We start from the raw sequence: 12,331 nt of genomic DNA on the forward strand, positions 1-12,331 counted from the left end.
CCAGTTTTAAATCAAACAGAGCTTATATTAAAATTCGTGATGCCAAACACTCCTATAGGATTATGTGTTAACAAATATTAAAAATAAAATATTTGGAAAATACGTATAACGTGTTGTATAGTCACTTTAACAAACCGTAAGTAATTGTCAGGTTACTTTAGCGAAAAGCTTATGGCCTTGTGGCATAAATGACAGACAAAAATACTTTTTTGGAGAAAATATAAGTCTTATAAGTATAAATTTGCTTGTTATTTTATCTTACAGGCCCATTCATGCTCATAAATGATATCAAAACCTTTTTATTTTTGGTGTCCTGTTAATGTTTCCAAAAAGTTATTCATTGATCATACATGTATTTCTGAGCCATCTTTTGTTTATTTTGCGTTTTGGTAATTAATTTTGTATGGAAGTCAAGATACTACTTTGTTTACAAAATACTACTTTGTTTATATTTTGCTACCTTTATCAAAATTTATTTCACATTCAACATTATTCTATTCAAGTGATGAGCATCTTCCACGTTCTAAATCAATAAATACAACATTATTAACATGTATTTGCCCTCTCTGCACAATGAAAAATTTATCTTGTCTCAAATTGTATGCCTTCCTTTGCACGTTTATGCTTATTAGATTTTATATCTTCCCAGTGTTATTAGTGTCGCTTTCAATTGCAATAAATCAACTTTTACCTTTTTTTCTTAGATGGAGATAGCGTTGCTATTTAAAGCAGTTCTTGGGCACTTGGTCTTTCCTCATATGTAGATGACTCGTCCTTTGAATGGTGGACTAGAGAAAAATACCGGTTATCTTCTTATCAAAACAACTGTTTACCCTCATGTGTATCAAAGACATAATATCCAATATTAAATAATTCGACGCGCAATTTTTCATGTCTAATAGACATACATGTATTAGTAAATTATTATATATATTATCACGCCTTTAAATCTAAATCTACCAATTTATGGTTCAATAGATGTGGGCATATGGCACCGGGCTCTCGTTTAACATTACATAGATCATAACACTGGAGTTATAAATTGCTCTCCGTGTTGATCATGTAGTTTACATAGACTGAAATTTCAAACTATGCTGATATGTCTGATGCCGGCATACAACATGTGACCTGTTGATGAAAGTGCAATCCCTGCTGTTGGTAAAAGCTGTATCCCCGGCTGTAAATAGGCCGAATGATATGTCCGAGCAATAGGATGTCAAGCATGTATATTAAGTCAAATCTGACTCAAACAGAGTGTCTATGAGACATTGAAACACTCTGAAACTCGATCAAAATTGCACTCCAGATAAGAAACCTGCAAAAGTTATCAAGACCCTTCACAAAGGAAACTCTCTGCAAAAAAAATGCTTACAGAAGCATTTTATTTAGGTCACGGAGATATTTTGCGTTTCATTTGTAGACATCTCCAAAATGACAATAGATATGAAATCCAATAAATCAAATTCCAATAAACCAATTCCATATCTATGCAATGAAATCTTTTTTTTGCTAAAAACAACATACGAATCTATCAATTATAAAGATTATTACTTGTAGTGATATCGAGTCGTTTGTATATAAAAAAAAGTGTGTTGGCTTAACATAATAAAAGCGCTAGATTAGTTGGCATTCCTTAAAATTGTTTAAGACGGTGCTATCGCTTTAAAAGTTATTGTTTTAGACAGTGTAAATTCATCAATTGCATAGGGTGTTGTTTCATAAGATATGAAAATTGCTAAAGTGAATTCTTTGTACTCAGATAAAAGTAAGCAAGATGTTGGGAATTACAAGATGCATGCATGTCTCCTAACGAAATATTTAAAATACTTGTATTATAAACTGATCTTTATATGTATTATAAGCGTAGCTTAAATTTGTGTACAAATGCTAAAAATCTTTAAAAGGACAGAAAAGGTGAAAATGTCCACGAATGTTACTATAAAATCATAAGGCAAAAAGAGGGATAACTATTATAATTTACCTAACATATGTTTACGCATTTACTTCACTTTAGTCGAATGTCGTATTAGAAAGAAAGTAAAAATGCCTAGATTATCTTCTTTCTTAAATTTAGTTAATTTCTTCAAAGTGCTAATTTCATATTACATTAGACATTTTTTAGACAAATGATATTAAGATCAGCTGGAACTGGTAGTCTCCGTCCACTCGTGTACCTAAACTCAACCAGAGCACAACCTCAGGCCAAGCTCCAATACTGTCTTCCTGCGACAACACGTATCCAGGCCGTGCCATGTGCACTACACGACCCCTACATCCAGGAGTATCTCCGACTTCACGATGAGCCCTACATACAGATGACAGAGGCCACAATTCTCACCATCTTAATATCTATATACGTATATAGACGTAGAACATACATTAATTTTAATTGTTTAAAAAGTAAGTTGTAAGAATAATCTATACAAATTGTTATTATAATTTTACTCACATATATAAGTACATTGATTTATAGGTTGTTAATTTCATTGCTTTGCAGCATAATATATAATTATGTTAACATAAAGTTGTTAATTTTGAATATTTCACAGTTCTACATAGTAAATAAAAATGATAAATATCATATCAGCATTGGAAGTGTCTTTCTGATTGATGAGTTGACAGTAAATTAGCTCTTCACTTGGGCATATGAGAATAAACATCGACAAGGAAAGGCAGCTTTTAACAAGTCCCAAACAAAAACCCAGCAACACACGAAATACAACATAGAACCCAGTACTTAGATCAATGGATGGCACAAGGGCGAAGAAAGAATGGAGCGCTAAAATTAACGATTTAATTAATTAAGATAATCATGGGACATTAAAGGTATGGACACAGGGACAGGGTGTAAGGGAAGGGAACCGGATTTTTTTAAATGCTTGATTAATTACAATTGATAAACACAGATATAAATGTTTAAAATTATTTTCAAACAAATACAATATAAAACACGACGTGGTTCACTCCACGTCAGTTTTTTTGTCACTAAATCCTGGCGATTTCTTATCGCATAAATTACTTCGTGTACTTAATTGTCACAGGATCACGGCAATGTTCATTAAATTGTAAGTGGTATTCATAACACTATGCAATTCATGAAGCATCATTATTAAAGTTGATTTTATGAATAGATGGATACATAAATAAATATGAAACTTTAACGTTGTAAGTTTTATTCTTGGCACTTCTAGTTGCTTAGGATCGTTAAGACCTGACAGACCTATAGAACTTTTTACGACGCGGTCCGTTGCTATGAAAAATCGACCGGAAGTAGTATTTTCCGCACATGCGCAATCTGCGTAGGGCAAAAAAGCATGGTCTAACATAGAAATATAGAAGAAGTTCATAGACAATTTCGAGTTAGTTTAAGGTAAAAGGTAGAAAATTATATAAAATAGCATTAAACAAAAAAAAGAAATGATTCCTTTATAGCTTTTTTACCAAGATTTCCATAAAAAGGCATGGAAAAGGAAATTGTTTAAGAATTCTCCCTTACGGTGGGCCCGCTTACGGACACGGACCTGACATTGAGATTTTTTTAAAGAAAATATGGAATTTTTTCTTTTATTCAAATGGGAGTCAACTAAATTGTTGTTGAAATAGTTCATAAAAAAAGATAAAAGAAATTTAAAAACATAGGAAATCGAGGTTAATTAGCATTCTGAAAATAGTCAGAACAGGCCCGGTGATAATGCATTTTTAGTGTTCAGTTTACCTGATTTTATCCTTAATTTGACTGTGATGCAAAACAGATAATTTTTAAGTCACATAAATATATTTTGAATAGTTATTTTTTTTTCTCTTCAAAATCCTTAAGGAAAGTGAAATAACACTCATTTTATCCAGTTCCTCGTAACACATTATAATATTTTTAATGCAAGTCACACTAATTGTCACTTCACAAATCAATAAACATTGATGAGATCGGTATATATAAAAGTTACTTAAATTACGATTTTCATTATTGTACGTGATTAACTATGTCATGGTACTAAAACGTCTCGTTTGAATGATATTTATACAAACAAACAACCACGGTCGCATGTCAATCTGTTTGACACTTACCGCCTGGCCAATCCAAAGGAAGTGTACAATACACATTGTGTAATATTATGTAATACAGGGGTAATAAAATTTATCTTTAACACCCTGCTGTTTAAATTTAAATTACAAATGAAAAAGTCGTCCAATGATACCTTAAACAGACGTCTTTTGTATGCGTCTTTAGACCATTGGATTATTAGTCCTGTATATTTATCATATCTGTTATAAATATCAATTGACGTTTTAAGTACTTACCGCTTTAAGTCATCCCAAAATTACTGTTTTCTGGTTAATATAACATGGAATCACGACTATTCTTAAAGTATCATACACTGTTGTCAATTTTATTGCGCTTTTGCCCTACGCAGAATGCGCATGCGCGAAATGCAACATTGGTTGCTATGGATGAATCGTATTGTAAAAAGGTCTATAGCTTTGATGGTGTCGGCCTGGTGAATTTTCCTATTCTTTGTTCTATAGTAAATCAGTCACATTTGAGGCTTAATTCTGGATTCCACTGTTCTTGATGAATTATATACTGTCTTCAACTTTAAACATCAACACTATCTAAGTCAAATGAGGCCCAAAATATAATAGGTTAGCCATCTACTTTTTTCATGTTTTTTTTTCAGAAATCTTCATTCTGTTGTAACACAGTTTAAATTCACCACTTTAAAAACTCCTGACTGCTGGTGGGTGGTACATCTTTAATCCTTCCGCCAACAAATGAGTTCCTGGATAATACACAAAAAACAACTTTTAAAGTCATCATATAACACACAAAAACTACACACATGCAATAAATACACTTTAATTGTGACCAATCTAACTAGAGATGACTTAAATTGGGCCACTTCCAAATTTTAAAGAACTACTTTCTAATTCCGTCGGGTTGAGACCTGATGGTTTTGGTTTAAGTCTTGTTTTACGGTATAATACGGTGTGAAACAGAGAAAATACAAGAAATATATTTATCATGTCATTTTAATATTATGCACCGTTTTGTAGGCGATGGCAGAAAAACAAATATTTTCCAAAACAGTCAATCAGCTAGCAAGATCTCTGGCTTCTTTGCGTCCTTCACCATGGGCTAAAGTAATTGATAATTAAACATTTTAATGCTCCGTTTGTATCTTATATTTTAGACATGTTAAATTCTATTTAAAGTGTTTAAAGATTGTAAACATCAATGACATTTGCAAGTTAATCACTGTTAATCAGTTCATTATTGTCTGGAAAAATAAATTATGAAAGCATGTAAAGCCTATACATGTTGTGTGGGTAGTCAGATTCAATTAACAAACTGAAAATATAGGGATTGACCCAAAACAGAATTTTTTGCTTACCTATTTCCTGTAAGATCCTATCAGTTTTACAGTAAAAATATGCTGTCCGCAGCAAAATTCATGTGTTATAACAGTTATAATCCTAACTCTCTTACCCTTACCAATAACACAAACTATAACCCTAATCCTTAATGGAAACCCTAGTAGAAGTAATCTGAGTGGTGTTTACTGGTCGGAGACCATCAACCGGACACTTTTGGAACATTTTTCCGTACAGATTTCATAATTTTTAACCTAGAGACCAAAAAATTTGACACAGTTCAGCTAGGTTCTTCTCCTAACAAACAAACCAGTTTGTTTATTTCTGATTGTATTGACACTTAAATCTGAGGCTCGACAAGGAGGGTATCAAATTTACCTAAATTGTCTACACTACAGTACCATGTGTCCGGACAGATATGTACATGATGTGATTTAATTCAGATAAAAGCTTGGGTGTTTTGGTTTTTGATTTGTAACATGATATACAATATGTCAGCAACAAATGCTGAAGTTTTGGATATTCTATTATTCACTCTGCAAATGATTATAGCTGGTATATGAGGTCAGGCATTGCTTTCTTGACCCCCGAATTTCAACGTCAACATTCTTGAAATAGACATTAAAATATTACCATTTAGGCCAATTTTTTTTTATATTTTGGTTTACTGATTTTTTCCAAAAAAAGGTAGGGTCGGCGGCGGGAAAAAAAAGAAAAGTTTTCATAACTATAAATGTGGTGCATACATATACATAGTACTTACTAGAGCAATGAAATTAAATACATCGCTGATTGTCTATTCCAAAGATTGTCTAAATACACACAAAAAAAACTTTTGCTCACATTGCCATTGTTTAAAAACACACATGAAATCTACACACGATGACTTATGACAAGTGGCAAGCCAGCCCTTCAAAAGAATCTGTCATTCTTTGATGTTTACACACTGCTGTGTAATCTGAATCATCAAAGGTGCCGAAACTCAGCTGACTTGCACTCATTTCTTTATAGATCAAAAGTTTTAAAAAAAACTGTCAAGAAAAGATTACACATGTTTAATTATTGCCCATTGTGAAAACATTTTTATCGGATAATTAGCGGATCAATTTTTGACATAAAAATCTATTAATAGTAAGTGCATTTTTAGCTCACCTGTCACAAAGTGACAGGGTGAGCTTTTGTGATCGCTTTTCGTCCGGCGTCCGTCCGTCCGTCGTCCGTCCGTAAACTTTTGCTTTAAATGACATCTCCTCATAAACCACTGAGCCAATTTCATCCAAACTTCACAGGAATGTTCCTTTGGTGGTCACCTTTAAAAATTGTTCAAAGAATTTAATTCCATGCAGAACTCTGGTTGCCATGGCAACCGAAAGAAAAATCTTTAAATATCTTCTTTTAAACAACCCTAAGAGCTAGAGCTTAGATATTTGGCATGAAACATCTTCTAGTGAGTGTCTACCAAGTTTGTTCAAATAAAAGCCCTGGGGTCAAAATTGGCCCCGCCCCAGGGGGTCATTGATTTTCCCTATATGCATATAGTAAAAACTTAAAAATTCTTCTTTTAAAGAACCAAAAGAGCTAGAGCTAAGATATTAAGCATGAAACATCTTCTAGTGAGTCTCTACCAAGTTTGTTCAAAAAAAAGCCCTGGGGTCAAAATTGGCCCCGCCCCGGGGGTCATTGATTTTCCCTATATGCATATAGTAAAAACTTAAAAATCTTCTTTTAAAGAACCGTAAGAGCTAGAGCTTAGATATAAGCATGAAACATCTTCTAGTGAATGTCTACCAAGTTTGTTCAAATAAAAGCCCTGGGGTCAAAATTGGCCCCGCCCCAGGGGGTCATTGATTTTCCCTATATGCATATAGTAAAAACTTAAAAATTCTTCTTTTAAAGAACCCAAAGAGCTAGAGCTAAGATATTAAGCATGAAACATCTTCTAGTGAGTGTCTACCAAGTTTGTTCAAATTAAAGCCCTGTGGTCAAAATTGGCCCCACCCCGGGGGGTCATTGATTTTCCATATATGCATATAGTAAAAACTTAAAAAATCTTCTTTTAAAGAACCATAAGAGCTAGAGCTAAGATATTTGACATGAAACATCTTCTAGTGAATGTCTACCAAGTTTGTTCAAATAAAAGCCCTGGGGTCAAAATTGACCCCGCCCCAGGGGGTCATAGATTTTCCCTATATGCATATAGTAAAAACTTAAAAATTCTTCTTTTAAAGAACCCAAAGAGCTAGAGCTAAGATATTTAGCATGAAACATCATCTAATGAGTGTCTACCAAGTTTGTTCAAATAAAAGCCCTGGGGTCAAAACTGGCCCCGCCCGGGGGGGGGGGGGAGTCATTGATTTTCCTTATATGTGTATAGCAAGAAAAAACCCAAATAGCTAGAGTTTAGATATTAAGCATGAAACATCTTTAAGTAAATATCTACAAAGTTTGTTCAAATAAAAGCCCTGGGGACAAAATTGGCCTCGCCCCAGGGGGTATGTGATTTTCCCTATATGCATATAGTAAAAACTTAAAAAATCTTCTTTTAAAGAACTCAAAGAGCTAGAGCTAACATATTTAGCATGAAACATGTTCTAATGGGTGTCTACCAAGTATGTTCAAATAAAAGCCCTGGGGTCAAAACTGGCCCCGCCCGGGGGGGGGGGAGTCATTGATTTTCCTTATATGTGTATAGCAAGAAAAAACCCAAATAGCTAGAGTTTAGATATTAAGCATGAAACATCTTTAAGTAAATATCTACAAAGTTTGTTAAAATAAAAGCCCTGGGGTCAAAATTGGCCCCGCCCCAGGGGGTCATTGATTTTCCCTATATGCATATAGTAAAAACTTAAAAATTCTTCTTTTAAAGAACCCAAAGAGCTAGAGCTAAGATATTAAGCATGAAACATCTTCTAGTGAGTGTCTACCAAGTTTGTTCAAATTAAAGCCCTGTGGTCAAAATTGGCCCCACCCCGGGGGTCATTGATTTTCCATATATGCATATAGTAAAAACTTAAAAAATCTTCTTTTAAAGAACCATAATAGCTAGAGCTAAAGATATTTGGCATGAAACATCTTCTAGTGAATGTCTACCAAGTTTGTTCAAATAAAAGCCCTGGGGTCAAAATTGACCCCGCCCCAGGGGGTCATAGATTTTCCCTATATGCATATAGTAAAAACTTAAAAATTCTTCTTTTAAAGATCCCAAAGAGCTAGAGCTAAGATATTTAGCATGAAACATCATCTAATGAGTGTTCTACCAAGTTTGTTCAAATAAAAGCCCTGGGGTCAAAATTGGCCTCGCCCCAGGGGATAATTGATTTTCCCTATATGCATATAGTAAAAACTTAAAAAATCTTCTTTTAAAGAACTCAAAGAGCTAGAGCTAACATATTTAGCATGAAACATGTTCTAATGGGTGTCTACCAAGTATGTTCAAATAAAAGCCCTGGGGTCAAAAACTGGCCCCGCCCGGGGGGGGGGGGGAGTCATTGATTTTCCTTATATGTGTATAGCAAAAAAAACCCAAATAGCTAGAGTTTAGATATTAAGCATGAAACATCTTTAAGTAAATATCTACAAAGTTTGTTCAAATAAAAGCCCTGGGGACAAAATTGGCCTCGCCCCAGGGGGTATGTTGATTTTCCCTATATGCATATAGTAAAAACTTAAAAAATCTTCTTTTAAAGAACTCAAAGAGCTAGAGCTAACATATTTAGCATGAAACATGTTCTAATGGGTGTCTACCAAAGTATGTTCAAATAAAAGCCCTGGGGTCAAAACTGGCCCCGCCCGGGGGGGGGGAGTCATTGATTTTCCTTATATGTGTATAGCAAGAAAAAACCCAAATAGCTAGAGTTTAGATATTAAGCATGAAACATCTTTAAGTAAATATCTACAAAGTTTGTTAAAATAAAAGCCCTGGGGTCAAAATTGGCCCCGCCCCAGGGGGTCATTGATTTTCCCTATATGCATATAGTAAAAACTTAAAAATTCTTCTTTTAAAGAACCCAAAGAGCTAGAGCTAAGATATTAAGCATGAAACATCTTCTAGTGAGTGTCTACCAAGTTTGTTCAAATTAAAGCCCTGTGGTCAAAATTGGCCCCACCCCGGGGGGTCATTGATTTTCCATATATGCATATAGTAAAAACTTAAAAAATCTTCTTTTAAAGAACCATAATAGCTAGAGCTAAGATATTTGGCATGAAACATCTTCTAGTGAATGTCTACCAAGTTTGTTCAAATAAAAGCCCTGGGGTCAAAATTGACCCCGCCCCAGGGGGGTCATAGATTTTCCCTATATGCATATAGTAAAAACTTAAAAATTCTTCTTTTAAAGATCCCAAAGAGCTAGAGCTAAGATATTTAGCATGAAACATCATCTAATGAGTGTCTACCAAGTTTGTTCAAATAAAAGCCCTGGGGTCAAAATTGGCCTCGCCCCAGGGGATAATTGATTTTCCCTATATGCATATAGTAAAAACTTAAAAAATCTTCTTTTAAAGAACTCAAAGAGCTAGAGCTAACATATTTAGCATGAAACATGTTCTAATGGGTGTCTACCAAGTATGTTCAAATAAAAGCCCTGGGGTCAAAACTGGCCCCGCCCGGGGGGGGGGGGGAGTCATTGATTTTCCTTATATGTGTATAGCAAGAAAAAACCCAAATAGCTAGAGTTTAGATATTAAGCATGAAACATCTTTAAGTAAATATCTACAAAGTTTGTTAAAATAAAAGCCCTGGGGTCAAAATTGGCCCCGCCCCAGGGGGTCATTGATTTTCCCTATATGCATATAGTAAAAACTTAAAAATTCTTCTTTTAAAGAACCCAAAGAGCTAGAGCTAAGATATTAAGCATGAAACATCTTCTAGTGAGTGTCTACCAAGTTTGTTCAAATTAAAGCCCTGTGGTCAAAATTGGCCCCACCCCGGGGGGTCATTGATTTTCCATATATGCATATAGTAAAAACTTAAAAAATCTTCTTTTAAAGAACCATAATAGCTAGAGCTAAGATATTTGGCATGAAACATCTTCTAGTGAATGTCTACCAAGTTTGTTCAAATAAAAGCCCTGGGGTCAAAATTGACCCCGCCCCAGGGGGTCATAGATTTTCCCTATATGCATATAGTAAAAACTTAAAAATTCTTCATTTAAAGATCCCAAAGAGCTAGAGCTAAGATATTTAGCATGAAACATCATCTAATGAGTGTCTACCAAGTTTGTTCAAATAAAAGCCCTGGGGTCAAAATTGGCCTCGCCCCAGGGGATAATTGATTTTCCCTATATGCATATAGTAAAAACTTAAAAAATCTTCTTTTAAAGAACTCAAAGAGCTAGAGCTAACATATTTAGCATGAAACATGTTCTAATGGGTGACTACCAAGTATGTTCAAATAAAAGCCCTGGGGTCAAAACTGGCCCCGCCCGGGGGGGGGGGGAGTCATTGATTTTCCTTATATGTGTATAGCAAGAAAAAACCCAAATAGCTAGAGTTTAGATATTAAGCATGAAACATCTTTAAGTAAATATCTACAAAGTTTGTTCAAATAAAAGCCCGGGGGTCAAAACTGGCCCTGCCCCAGGGGTGTCATTGTTTTTAACTATATGTGTATAGTAAAAACTTTAAAAATCTTCTTTTAATAAACCCAATGAGCTAGAACTTAGATGTTTAGCATGAAACATCTTCTTATGGGTGTCTACCAAGTCTGTTCAAATAAACAAATAAAAGCCCTTGGGTAAAAATTGGCCCGGGGGTGGGGGGGGGGCCTATATACAGGTGAGCGACCTCAGGGCCATCATGGCCCTCTTGTTTTATTTTGTTTGTTTGAAAACCTGTATTCAATCTGCTTTTAAAGACTAATTTTGTTTTGTTAAATCTGAAAATACTGATCTTGCAGCAGATTTCTCTCGCTCGTCCTTGAATGTAATTGCTTACGTAATTTGGCGTGTTTTTTTTTTTGTTTGTTTTTGTTTATGTAGTTGTTGTTTTTTTTTACATTTTTACGCATTTGGACCTTAAATGCATTGATGAAATATGATCAAAGCCTAATTATAATTCTGTGAGAATGGCTTGACCCATTTAACAGACATTCTTTCATAATACACCCCAACTAGCAGACGATAGGCTATTCTTGAGTAAAGATAACCGGTTGCTAAATCGTATGTAAAATCGTCTGGCATATGGTAGGTTTAACAGTTAATTTAAATACTTACCGCGACGTTTCTTTGACAAGTCGTATTATTAGCAGCGTATTTCAAGACAACACAGAATTTTTTTGGGGGCAGATTTTTTTTTTTTTTTTTTTTTTTTTTTTTCCCAAAAATACAGAGTCGGCGGGTCAGTAAACCGAAATATCAAAAAATAATGGCCTTACTGAGGTTGAAATAATTTTATTTACTTAATTTTAAAAGAAACATGCACTTATTGTTGATAAAAAAGTGACTGACAACCACTGAACAAAGAAAATACTAAATTAAGCATAGAGAAATATAAACTGATAAATACTGAAGAAATAATTTTTGTGTAAAAATTTAGAATAGCTTCGGACATATTCTAAAGTCTAGTCATACTTAATAATCACCCTGATATCAAACCTTTCATTCATAAGTTGTTTATTTTTCACTAGAAGTGCCTATATGTCATCAACATAAATAATCAGAATAAAAGCTTGACAGACATGTCTGCAGCTGTCAAATGGCGGGCAAACAAGTTGAATCGACCCCAAGTCAAACCAACCCCAAAATTTGTAATATTGATCACTGGAAATAAGTCGAATCGACCCAATTATATGTTTTAAAAGTTGAGTCAAATCGATCCAAAATAAAACAAAGAGACAAAAAGTACTGAGATTTTTTGAAAAGTAAAAAGATTCAAGATAAGACTAAGAGTAATAATTTTCATGTTATACGTGCCATTTATTGCCAATTTTGCAGTATTTTACACTATCTTTCAGTTTCTACTG

This window comes from Ruditapes philippinarum, unplaced genomic scaffold (genome assembly GCF_026571515.1).
Source record: "Ruditapes philippinarum isolate M1 unplaced genomic scaffold, ASM2657151v2 ctg2938_1_1_1_1, whole genome shotgun sequence".
Lineage (NCBI taxonomy): Eukaryota > Metazoa > Mollusca > Bivalvia > Venerida > Veneridae > Ruditapes > Ruditapes philippinarum.